Source organism: Cryptomeria japonica, chromosome 7 (assembly GCF_030272615.1).
Source record: "Cryptomeria japonica chromosome 7, Sugi_1.0, whole genome shotgun sequence".
Taxonomy (NCBI): Eukaryota; Viridiplantae; Streptophyta; class Pinopsida; order Cupressales; family Cupressaceae; genus Cryptomeria; species Cryptomeria japonica.
This window is the reverse complement of record NC_081411.1, coordinates 314,975,837-314,990,158: the sequence shown is the minus strand read 5'-3', so window position 1 is coordinate 314,990,158 and position 14,322 is coordinate 314,975,837.

The following is a 14,322-nucleotide window of genomic DNA, read 5'->3' as shown; positions in this document are numbered from 1 at the left end:
AGAAGACTGATGAAAACGTCATGCTAGAGCTCATGAAGTTGTTTCCCAAACCATTTCTTCTCCTAAAACACCAATTGTTGACATGATTCCATTTTCTCCTAAACAAGATGTTCAAACTAAAATTCTCCAAGACTCAAAATGATTAAAAAGAATGATGGTTCAAGTCTATTCCTATTAGAGCTCCTATTCTTATTAATCTTGATGAAGAAATAGGTGAAAATATTGTTAATGATGAAAATGTGGATCCTAATATTTTTGACGATGAATATGAATATGTTGATGTTGACAATGATTTATCTACAAAATTTTCAAAAGCATTTTAATCCTAGCTCCTAGTAATGAACAAAATGACACATTGTTAGAGGATGGTCCTTGTTTGGAACTTGTGAATCTAGATCCATCTACTATGCTCAATGTGGATCCTCTTGAGTGTTGTCCACCTTCCCGAAATAGTGATCAGCAAGATCGGGGGGAGGATGACATGCTTGATTAGCTTCATTAGCACCGTACAAAGATTACTTTAGTGGCGAATATTTGCCAATGGCAAATTGTTCATGTCGGCGACTTGGGAAATGGCGAATATTTTGTACCGACTAGGGGTGGTCATGTTGCCAGAACATTATCAATTTCTATCAAATTCACGGATTGATCTCCATATGTTTTATGTAATTAAATGTTTCTATGCGAGGATTTCACCAATACAATATATGTTGGACACACGATAAATTTAATTTTTTTGCCTACACTCTTTGAGGTTGCCTTAATAGACAACCATAATTTGCCTATAGGCATGTGGAGATTTGTTCGCTAGGAGGACCCAATTCGCCCGACATTTTTCCAACATGTGTCTCCATTCACCTCAACTTTCACCAACTATATTGTATTTGCCAATTATTTGGACGACCCATAATCGCCTCGAAAATTATAGAAGTCATGTTATAGTTATGCGAGATTTGCCAAATATTTGTATACCATATAAAATTCCCACAAAATTCGCCATATAAGGATTGGTATAAATACATGCAAAGATCAGATCTATCTCTACATAATCTGTTGGGTTCTAGGCTCTGAATTCTGATCAATAGCAAAGTTTCAGACTAAGGAAATTCATTGTTGTTGATTGCATTGGCGACTGCTAGAGACCTAAAGGTGAGTAATCATATTTTTGAAGTGTTATAATGTTATTCTAAATTTATCTATATTTGTTTGCACTATTGAGTTCATTTTTATTCAGTTGCAACCCGTTAGTGCCAAGTGGTCAGTCGAGACATTCAGACCTTAGACATCTAGATTGTAGGTCATAGGGCCAATGAAACATATATTATACTTTATAGTCTATTATTGCTTCTTCAACAAATTGATATTTCTTTGGTAGCCTTTATTTCGTTGAAGATGTCGAATAGGAAGAAGGGTAGGAAACCTGAATGTGGCGAAGGCCATGAGAGGCCAACAAAAATCAAAACATTATCTTTGTACTTTGGCTTTGCAAAAGAGTGTGGTGAAACTTAGGAAGGTACATCATCACAAGTACAAGTACAAAATTCACAACCTACACCGCATGTTGAAGACGACGGCGAACCTGATATCTCAAATCAGGATGATCTCAAAGAAGATTATCTGGTAGATGCCAAAGTTAGCCGGAATGATATAATCGACTTGGGTGATAATGACATTGATGATAATGCACGAAAGGGGAAAAGAAAAGCCAGATCAAAAAAGGATGAACCACAATCAAAAAAGGATCGAGAGTGGGATATGTAAGTGAGGAATTTTCAAATTAATTGGGCATCAAAGTATCCATTCATTGAACCAGTGGAGAATCTAATTGAAGGCGAGCCTCCAATAGAATGCAGGTGTAAGATTTTCACTTGGAAACATAACAAGGAAATTAGGTTGCAACTAAAATTTGACAGCATAGAAAAGCATATGGGTAAAGTTTATGAAAAACAAATGATAGATGTGGTTGAAAAATGAGTGATAAGATGGAAAACAAATGAGAAATGTAAGCATGTGAGGAATGCTGAAGAGTATTATTTTCACGAGAAAATACAGATGAAGCCTGTTGAAGTTAAAGGTTCTATTGAAGCTAGTTTTAGAAAAGCAATGCAAATAGAACAACTAGGAAAAGCTATTCAGTTAAGCATTGTTTTTAATATTTTGAGCAGAGGGCGTGCTATGATAGATTTCCCATCAATTAGTGGTTTATTACACTTTTTGAAAGTTCCTAACTATCCTAATAGACACTAGTTAGTAAACAATGGATGGGAATGAGCAAGTTGTCTTGCTGAGGTTGAAAAAGAAGATGTAAAGGAAAAAATAAGAGAGTCAAACTTTATGTCATTTTCTTTAGACGAAGTTACGACAGTAGAAAATACTTCATGGGCATGCATGCATGTTTATACTATAGAGAATCACACCTGCCAACCTCATCTACTATCTATTCCTAAAATGAAGGAGAGTGCGACAATGGAAAATTTATTAAAGAGAAGTTTAATTGAAAATGGAGGTATGGATGACATGACGATAGCCGAAAAATTGGTTTGTGTTCGAACAAATGGAGCTTGAGTAATGCAAGGTCATATGAATGGTCTTTGTACAAAGATTGAAACTTCATTTGCACCATACATTATTGCAATTCATTGCATGGCTCACAAAATGAATCTAGCTTTTGGAATTGTGAGGAAGTTTGCTTCGGTAAAAAAAATGAAATTTTAATCAGAGAGCTCTACTCACACTTTTGTCAAAGTCCCAAGCAATTTATGGAATTTCAACACTTTGCTAATGGAATAACTGATGGGAACAAGCTTCTCAAGGATAATAATACCAGATGGATCTCTTTGGATGGTTCAGCGCATCGAGTTTTTTTAGAATATCCATCCTTGATTGGACTATTTCCCACAACTTGTAATGAATCAGATCAACTGAAATTTCCTGACTTTCTTTGGAGGTTAAGTAATTTAGAGACACTCTTAACTTTAGCAGCTCTTCTGCCCATGCTAGAGGAAATGACGAATATTATGAAGGCTACCCAAAAAAGAGCTTTGTATATTGCAGAATATGCTACGCTGTGTAAGATGACATGCATGACCCTCGACAATCTCTATCAAAATCAACCAACACTGTCTGATGAAAAATTTGTTAAGTGGCGGACACTCACATATTTGAACAATCCTGATAACTTTTTACAAATTAGTGTAGATAGAGTGGTATGTGCCAATCTACGTGGAGTTGAGATACCAATGCACTTCTATGCCACGGTCGACCCTGAGGAACCAAGAAAGCGCCCCAGGAGGCAACTAGCAAGAGTTACAAGGGAACATTTTGACAAGATTGTTGAGATTGTAACTACTTCTATGAATAAAATTGCATATGATCTTTCCTCAAAAATTAGAACTAGTTTCCTCATAAGTGGAGCCTCAACATTGCAGTTGATTTTCAAAGTAAGCTACTGATTTTGATAAAACAATTTTACATATCCAAAGAATTGAGTGGAGTAACTATAAATGGAATTTTAGATGAAACTCGTCTTCGAGACCAATCATCTCATTCTGCATACACTATGAGAGAACAATATGAAAAAATGGAGAACCCCCATGAAGAGGGATTAGTAAAAAGGCTTTGGAAAAATATAGCTGAGAATGCAGCATTGCATGATTCAATGCCAGAATATTTGAAGCTTGCTGACTTATGTCTTACCATGATATTGGGTTCGGTGGAAGATGAGAGAGTTTTCAGATGCTAGAATATTTGAAGCCATCTGACTTATGTCTTACCATGATATTGGGTTCGGTGGAAGATGAGAGAGTTTTCAGTTCTTTGGGTTTCCTAAAATCAATGCTAAGAAACAAACTAGACAAAAAATTGGAAAATTGCTTGAGGCTTTATACATCTAGGTATGATGTCCACACTTTTCCTTACGATAGGGCGCTGCAAATTTGGAGGTCCAAATGTGAAAGAAGAGGTTTGGGAAACACTTCAAACCAAAGTGCCAGTGAGACTATTGACTCATATACTGGGCCTACTGGTAGCATTGAGATGCAGTTCAATGAAGGTATGCAGATTCAAAGTGAAGAAACCACAGACAAGAATCAAGAAAGCTCTGAATTTGATGAGGATGAATGGCAACTGTAAGAGATTGGTATTTATTAATCTTGTTACTTTATCTCATCATTCATATTACAAAAGCATATTACTTTTTGCAATTAGAATTTAATATTGATTTGTAATTGAATTTTTCAACTTTCTATTTCCAGATTTAAAATAGCATAATAAAAGACCATAATGTGTTTATTGATACAAAGATGTTTATTGTTTATTTAGACATGTTTGAGTCTCAAATCTGTGTGATACATTTCAGAACCATATGATACAATTGATTGAATAGTAATACACATGTTGAGAATTTAGATTTTCATTAATTCTTTCAAAATATAGCCATATGATACAATTCATTCAATAGTAATACATCAATCTAGGTGATTCTCCATGCATAACCAACCTCCCTTGATAAAATTCATTCAATAGTAATACATTTCAGAACCATGTCTGGTAATGTAACATGTCGAGAACTTTAATTTTCATTAATTATTTCAAAATATAGCCATATGATACAATTCATTCAATAGTAATACACCAATCTATGTGATTCTCCATGCAAAAGTCAATACAAAGTTTCAGAACCCTTTGCAAATGACACTGAATTCCCTTTTATAGAAACAAGGGAGCAGCGACAGCTTTAGGTCGAATTGCAACATGTGAAGACTCAACATCAAAATCACAAACTCAACATAGATTTACATGGCCATCACAGGCCGGATTAGAAATTTAACAACTGCTACATGTCTAATGTCTCATGTTCAAAAAATAGAGTTCAAAATTAAATATTAATTCACGCCATGACAAATTAAATATAGATAATAGAAGTGCCCAAAACCTAGAAATCAGAAATAGAGAAATGAAGAAATGTTAAAGCTTGGGAGAATTTGAGAATACAAATCTACAAGATGAAGTTTTGCACTATGCATCATAGATTCATAGGCTGGATTAGCAATTTAGCAATAGTGAGTGCTGGTTTTTTCCTATTCATAAAACAAAGTTATTTCAAGTGATGCTAAATTCCAAATAGACAAAAACATAAAAGCTTGAAATTAAGAGTAAAAGAAGAAAACTTTGCAATGCATACTGTGATTCTTAAGATTTTTGTGCCATTTTTTGTAGGGTGCTCCACTCTTTGTCTGATGGAAGGTCAATATTCTGTAAACTATGGAAAGTCAATTGCAACTTCATCAACATTCCATATTTAGAAGAGTGACTTGACATTACTATTTCACCCAATACCGAATTCAGAGTTGTAAATGGTTGGATGAATTGCAGAAAGCTTTGGGGAGTTATGTCCTTAGGAAGAAAGTCTAAATCAAGACTTCATTTTTATCTCCATGCTTTTTTTGTAAGCTTCTTTTCCAATGAATTTATTTGATGGGTCAACGGTCTTAGGCAACCAAGTTTAATCAAATTATTTTTCTTTTCTTGCAGCTTTAATATCTTTTTGCCACATTTATCCATAACTTCTGATGTTTCCCTTAGTTTCTGACATTTTTGAATGATAGATGATGTCTTAAGTATGGCATCAATGCGGCTCTTAATTCCCTTGGATGCCAAGTAGCTGTCACTGGTATTGTAGACTACTTGCAAAATTTGTTCTGCCATATCCTCTTTTGAATAAACATGTATGATCTTCTCAAAGTGCCCTTTGATTTTCATATAAATTACTCTTAGACTTTCATTCAATTCAAACCATTTACACAACTTGTCACTCCTCTGCATTATTTGCCGTCAAATGTTTTCTTGTATATACTTTACTGTATTTTTCATATTATCTTTTGTTGTATATACTTTGTTGTATTTTTCATAGTTTTTATAATCTTTTGAGGTGTGTGATCTGAAGCTGTAAATGATTGATTTGTAGTGTCAGTGGCACTTGATATAGGATTGTCAATAGTATGAGATTAAGTATCTACCACTAGTGGCCTCTTGCAAGAGATATTTTGTTGTTGCCCTTATCCAACACCAAGACAACTAGTATCAGTAGTAGTACCCATGCCAATCCCACTAATCACAGTGGCACATGACTGAACAATAATAGCCTGAATACTATCCCTAGATTACCCACCAGTGGTAGTGGCACTTGATTCACCACCAATGGGAATGCCATGATGTGGTGGTGGTTGTGGATTTGAACCTAAAACAAATGCAGGTGGACCCTGAGGGTAATGAGTAGTACCTTTCTGTGATGAATCTGAATAATCAAGTCCAATGACTGGTTTAACAGGAGCTTTTAATTTTGAATCTGATGGAAGTTGTACCTTAAGTGGATACCAAATGCCTTCTCCTTTGGGACCTAGACCACCACCTTCAAAACCTATTTTTCCACAATGTTTGCCCCTTTGCTATATTTTTCTCTCATTGACTCATTGACACCACCTAATATTTTAGGGATTGTACTAGTTGTTGGAGTGGGCTCAACCTCATACTCATCATCATCTTCACTCCTGTCATATGCTATTGTGGGATGCTCCATATTATACAATTTTCTAAACTCTTCATCCTCGTCGATGGTCTCAAATTTTGCACTAGTCTTTTGCTCACCAAGATTCTTCCTCATAGTCCAAAAATCATTTATTTTAGTTTGAGTCCAATAAATCTCTTTACATTCTTGCATAATTGATTTGGGAATAGATTTGTTAGACGAATTAGCAGATTTTTGGTAGAAATTATAGGACCTCCTATTTTGGATGCCTTGGCCATCCTCTGTTGTCGTCTATGTGTGCAATGCCATAATTTGTGATGACATTTCTACTGTTGAAATGTTATTGTCAGTGGCAATTTTCTCCATCTCTTTTTTTACCTCATCCCAGGAGTCCATGTTTCTAAGCATTTCTAGCAATGGTTTACTTTCATGTTGACATAACGTTGAAGAGTTCCCATTTTTCTTAAGCCTTGCTTGAACTACACCAATTGGATCATACTGTCAGAGACCCTCATCACCAAAAATAAAAACTATCAAAAAATCATGTGCCACATTGAATGCTTTTCTCTCAAATGTGAACCTTCCACATGAGAAAGGAAAGGAAGCAAATATGCTCTTCTTTTACTAACCATGGAAGTTCCTATCTGTGCTCTCCAACTATCATACATATATTCCAATGCAAATACCCTCTCTATCACATGTATTGGAAGTCTATATGGTTTTACTGTTGATCCGTAAAATCTTAACACAATGAATTCTTCCATGAAGAACCAATTAGTCAATTGTATTTAAATTCTGAGTTGAATGCAATCTCTACAAGACACAGGCAATCTAGGCATTGGAGTGCTTGTAATTTCATTATACATTGGTGCCAAAAAGAAGTCTACAGAATGGTTGTAGTTCTTTCTATTATCATGCATCCTTATCTTTGGTGTCCATTCATATATTGGACACTCTATTCTGTTTCGAGTCTTCTCATCAATCTTATAGTTCACAATTTCAAGATTGTTGGTCTCGAATATTGCATGATACTTGGATAGAAGGAGATAGCACAAGTAGGATGAGAACCTAAATGTCTTATAGGAACCTTTTTTGATCATTAGTAATTATTTTTTCATGGATTGAACAATATGCTCAATAAAATTATATCTTACTCACTGAGCTACACAATGGATCCTATAAATCATTTCAACAAGGCTTGCACCCACTTCCCTATCATTTTCCAATCCTAGGCAAAACAACAACAAGGAAATAGTATCCCCAACCCATGGAACAAAAATGTTAGAATCATAAGGAGGCTTATGATTCTAATCCAACTGAGTACCACGCTTTATTAGAGCTTTGATAAATGAATCTCTTCGACTTGAATTGAGACTCTCATAATTCCCTGCCATCTTTCCTAGGTCAATTTGGACGTTTGAGTTTTCTGCTTCAAACCCTAGGTTCAACAAATGAGCAAATTCTCCCATGTTTATGGATAGAATTTCCTCTTTTGTATTTTTATTGACAATTGCTTTTTTATCTTCATCATAATTTTTGGTGTAGAGCATGACAAAATCACGGCAAGGGAATACTTTAGGTAACACCATGCTTCCCAATCTAGCATCCCACAATGCGATTTTATTTGTTCTTAGTTTTAATATTGAGTTGAAAATAGTAAATCTTCTCCTGGATGGATCTGCCACCTTATTAGACAATGCATATCTAATATCTATGATACGCTTTTCACCATGGATAGCAGGGTCATAAATATCATGGTATTCATTAGTGAAACCTGGTGTTTTAACTAGTTTAGTTAGGTACATTTTTTTTTTCACTTGGCTTCCTATTGAACTATTGCTTCCCGTTTCCCCATCGCTGTTATTGTTAATAATTCAAAATAATGCTAGATACAAACCTGAAAAAGATAACCCTCAAATTGGACCATGAGATTAAAAAAATTAAAAAAGGTAGGATGTGTTCTAGATTTTACTCGAAATTTCTATTTCACTAGATTGGCGCAGATAGTCTCTGTTGCAACTTGCATTCCTCAATCTAGTAGTTGTTTCAGAATCTCCCTCGATTTACTGGTTTGTCCATGAAATGAAATATGATTATGGTTTATGAGTCACTTATTTTGAAAACTCTGAAAGGTACAAAAGTAATACTTAGGGCAAACTATCTAGAATCATGTTGTAATTTTATTAATTATTATTAATATCTATTCGCCGCCGAAGGTCAAAACATTCATTACTTCACTTTCAGTCTGAATTCTGAGGACATTAAATGTAAAATGTTCAATTTTGGGCAAAGTTCTCACAAATGTGTTCACTTCCGACATTCGGGCCGAAATCCACCCTAAAACGTTGATCTTTTCTCATCCAATGAACAATGGTACCTATTGTCAGATGTCATGGGTCCCATAACTTCTGCCATTTTTCAGGCACATCAGCACACTCGAGTCACTTTTCGGGACTATTTTTTAATTCTGTTTAATCATTTTAAACTTCAGCCTGAAAAAGAGCTTTATAGACTAAATTATATTTAATTAAATTTAAAACATTCAATTCTAGGCAAAGTTCTCACAAATGTGTTCACTTCCCACATTCGGGACGAAATCCACCCTAAGCCGTTGATCTTTGCTCATCCAACAAACAATGGTACCTATTGTCAGATGTTGTGGGCCCCATGAATTTTGCCATTTTTTGGGCACGTCACCACACTTGAGTCACTTTTTGGGAGTCGAGACTATTTTTTTAGTCTTTTTAATCATTTTAAACTTTCACCCGAAAAAGAGCTTTATAGACTTAATTATATTTAATTAAATTTAAAACATTCAATTTCAGGCGAATTTCTCACAAATGTGTTTACTTCCCACATTCAGGCCGAAATCCACCCTAAGCCATTGATCTTTTCTTATCCAACGGACGATGGTACCTATTGTCTAATGTCATGGGTCCCACAACTTCTACCAATTTTTGGGCACGTCACCATACTCCTATCACTTTTTGGGACTGTTTATTAAGTCTATTTACAAATGTGTTCACTTCCCACATTCGGGCCGAAATCCACCCTAAGCCGTTGATCTTTGCTCATCCAACAGATGATGGTACCTGTTGTCAGATGTCGTGGGTCCCATAATAAGAGACATTTAAAGATGTGCAAGAGTTTGAGTTAACTATTAAATATAATGTTAATATTTTTTGTAAAAATATGAAATTCAAAAATAGTATAGAACATGAAACTTAGTTTCTAGAATAAAAAAAATAAGTAAATAAAAATATAAATTTTGATATACAATTTGAAAAGTAAAAATTTAATATAAAAAAGAAAACATTCAATATTAAATCTAAAATATTAATTTAAAGTATAACAAAATTCTTTAAAAATATGTTTACGATATATAATTTTAAAAAATGGTTTTAAAATATATATAAAAGTTCAACATTAATTTAGTGTAATATAAATTTTAATTTAATTTAATTTAATAAATAAATAAAGACTAAAAGTATATATAAAAGTTCAACATAAATTTTGTTTAATATAAATTTTTATTTAATATAATTTTATTGATAAATAATGTGGTGAATCTTATTGATAAACCTGCACCTCCTAAGGACCTATGCAATATGCATTACCTTTGATCCTAGATTCCTAGTGAGACTATTGAAATTTGAAACACCTGATGGCCCACTATAAGTCTATATATCACCTGCATAGATCAAAGACATACTCTCATGAGGGGTTCTCATTGATGAATTATCCAACATGTATGGTGAATGTAATAAGTTAAGAATATCTTTATACTTTACAATTGCATGAAGTAACATATTGATATGATAAATTTGATTTAGTGGTTAAGATATTGGATGGTTTCTCTTTTCCTACTATAGGTTCTATTACTCTTCCCGTTAAGGTTGGTACTAAGTGCTTAGATGTCATTTTTACTATCATTCCTAAAACCTACTTCAGATCAATTTTGTGTGAAGTTGGGACATCCTTTCCCTTGGTTCTCTTCTATGAAATTGATCCCCATCTACCCTTCATAAATGTCTCAAATTTCTTCATTATGACAAAATCTTAACTATAAATCATAGAATGTACCTAGTACCAACCCACGCATGCACTAGTTCAAAACTTCAACAACAAGTAAGTTGGTCTTTTAGTTTTAATTCACTTGTTTTTTGTGAGATAAACTTTTGTTTTATATATATTTATAAAATTATAATCAACCATAATCAATGTACAAATAATTAATGGAATGAACTGAATTTTATTTTTTATATATTAAATATAGAGGAAGAAGCATTACATAAAAAAGATCATAGTATTAAATTTATATCCATTGTTTAACAAAATATTGAAATAACGTAGCTCATGGACAAAAAGAATTTGAAAAACTTTCATTAATAAAACTGAAATAGAATTTTAGAAAGCATTTTTATATCCATAAGACTCTAAGAGGCAAACTAAAAAAAATTGGATTTTGAAAAATTATCATTAATATTTATGCTTTGGAAATTTATAATTTTTACGTTTGAGACTTGAGTCCCTCAAAAACTTAAAAGCCAAAATGAGTGAGCCACTAAGCCTGTGAGGTTTCGAGGACATAGGCAAAAAAAAAACTACTAGGGGGTCGAGGCTAGGGCACAGGTAGTGGATGATTTACAACTTTGCCCTAAGAATCTGACCCTCCTTCCATGTAGAATTCTTCAGACAACATAAGCTGAGAGAATTCTTCAAGCCATAGGTAGTTTGGAAAGTTGTCTAGGAGCAACCATTTTTGGAGGAAGTCCCTGCCAACCCGCGCCCATTTCCTATGATGCATCAAGTGCTCCGCATTCAGGTTTAGAAGAAATGGTTTCCTGGCCACTGGAACTGTTTGGTCAGAGAGGAGAAGCTTGGATAATTCACTTGCCCAAGGGATCCCCACCCCTACTTCTGCAAGGATGAAAACATTAATGTCATCTCCAAGGAAGTCTTCCTTGAAAACCTTCCTCAACAGCATCAGCATATCCACCTTGTCTCCTCTAAGGTCCAAAAGAGATGCCAAGAATTGGGATGTAATGTCCATGTTAACATGGTATCTATTTTGTTTCACAGAAAATCTCTGCCCAACACCATCCACATAGCCTCATTGGTGAATGACGTAACCTCCTTGCAGACTGATTGGAGGGTTGGGTCTCTCATGGAGCCTAGAAAGGCCCTCTGGTCCTCTGCAGAAATGCTTCTCAAGAAGATGGGAGTGTCCATCTTGAGAAATCAGATTAAAAAATTAAACAACCTAAGCCTATAAACCTTAACCAGAGGAAGAATTTAAATACCGTGAGCTCCGACAATTTATCTACCAAATGGCAAAGGCTAATTGAAGATGAAAGAAGCAGAGATCGTATATAAATAATTAAAGCTCTTGATTGTAATAATTACTTCTCTAATGATATTAATTTCTTTAAAAAAATTTAAATCTTTTGTATCTCTACAAATCTTTCCCATAAATGCACGAGTGTGAGAAATTGGAAACAGCTATAAACCACTACTAAGTTGGCAAGTACCACATTGGAAGCCGTGGGGACAAAGTGGATTGCAGTAAGTGAATAGATATATATTAAATGACTTAAATTATCGATCATGATTCATGACATTTGATACGTGTCTATTGAATCCAATTCCATTTCGGGCACTTTCTGGTGAGTTATGCTCTCTTCTGATAATTGGGCCGAAATAAAATTTCAGCCATTGATCTACGATCATCGAACGATTTAAAATTATTGATGGATTTTAGGTATGTGTCACCCTTCATGTGTCAAAGGGGCCACGCTTATTGATACATTGTGTAGAGTCCGGACACAATGTGATGTACTGATGTGATGTGATGTGATGTACTTATGGATAAAACTCACCAATACATTTAAATAATTTTTCCTTCAGAGTAAAATTTTTCGCCCATACAATTATATATTTGTTCCTTTTAACAAAAATTATTTGCCTGCTACAATATATATTTTTCCCATAGAACAAGGTATAATTTGCCAGAAATTTATGGAATTTTTGTACCCTAGAAAAAAATCGCCAATAGAGAATAATTTTTTGCCCTATTTTGAAAAAAAATTTCATCATCCATATGAAAATTTCCCCTCGAAAATAATGTCTGATTCGCCAGGATTTTACACAGTTTCTCAAGGGGTGGTTTCTTAAAGTTATTCCTGGCATCGTAGATTCTCTTTCTCTCTCCTCTCTTGCTGATTAATGACTAGTCTAGGATGATGTGGGTCACTTTTCTAAGGGAGAAATCTAAAGCACTGGAGAAATTCAAAATATTCAAAGATAAAGTGGAGACATAAACATGATTGAAGTTGAAGTGCCTAAGGTCTGACAGAGGAGGAGAATCCATTTCCAGTGAACTTAATTCCTTTTGTGAAGCACATGGAATCAGGAGACAATTATCTGCTTCGAGAATCCCTCAGCAAAATGGAGTTTTTCAAAGGAAGAATAGAACTATTTTGGATGTTGCTAGAACTATGATGATTGAATGAAATGTTACACATATCTATTGGAGAGAAGTTGTTAGCACTATTGTATACACATTAAACTGAGTGCATATAAAAGGTGATTTCGGTAAGACCCCTTATGAGATATTGTTTGGTCATGTTCCTATAGTTAGATATTTTAGAATCTTTGGAAGAAAAAGTTATATCAAAAGAGATGAGGATATATGAAAGTTTGATGCAAGATGTTATGAAGGAATCTTTTGGGATATTCTACTAAGAGCAAAGCCTACCGGTGTTACAACAAGAGACTGAGAAAGATAGTGAAAAGTGAAAATGTGAAGGTTGATGAGAATCATGAGAAGAAAATAAAAATATGTGGATATGAGATTGATGGTTATGATGTGAATTAAAGCAAGTGTAGAGTGTGAGAATGAAGTAGAGTGATCCGATAGAGATAGTGAATGTTGATGCTACTATTGATGAAGAAGTTCAGAAGACTAAAAATCAAAATAATTAGAAGACCCCGAGGTATGTAAGACTAAATCATTCAAAGAATCAAATTATTGGTGATAAAAATAAATGTGTAATGACTAGGAGAAGAATTGTTGTTGAAGAGACATGTTTGATTTCTAAGATTGAGCCTAAAGATGTTGTTGAAGCTTATAAGGATGAAAATTAGGTAAAAGATATGGAAGAAGAGTTAGATCAAATTGAGAAGAACAAGACATGGGAACTTGTCCTGAGAACTAAGGACAAGAATGTAATTGGTACTAAATGGGTGTTCTGGAATAAGCTAAATGAAGATGGACAAGTTGTTAGAAGCAAAGCAAGACTGGTATGTAAAGGATATTCACAAATGGAAGGTATTTATTTTGAGGAGACTTTTGCTCCAGTAGCTAGAACTGAAGCTATTAGACTATTTGTTGTTATGCTACTCATAAGAAATTTGAGGTATATTAGATGGATGTGAAGTCATCCTTTTTGAATGGTGAATTAAAAGAGGAAGTCTACATTGAGCAACTAGATGGATTTTCATTGACAGATGAAGAAGAAATGGTATGCAGATTGAAGAAAGCATTGTATGGACTTAAACAAGCCCCTACAGCTTGGTACACTAGATTGGACAGTGATTTGATGAATTTGGGATTCTGTAAAGGTACTACCGGTAGTAATTTGTACTTCAAGATTGATAATGATAATACTTTGATTGTTGAAGTCTTTATTGATGACATTATTTTTGGAGGTGATGATGATTTGATTAAAACTTTTTTTGATGATATGTAAAAAGAATTTGAGACGTATATGATAGGTGTGTTGAAATTATTTCTA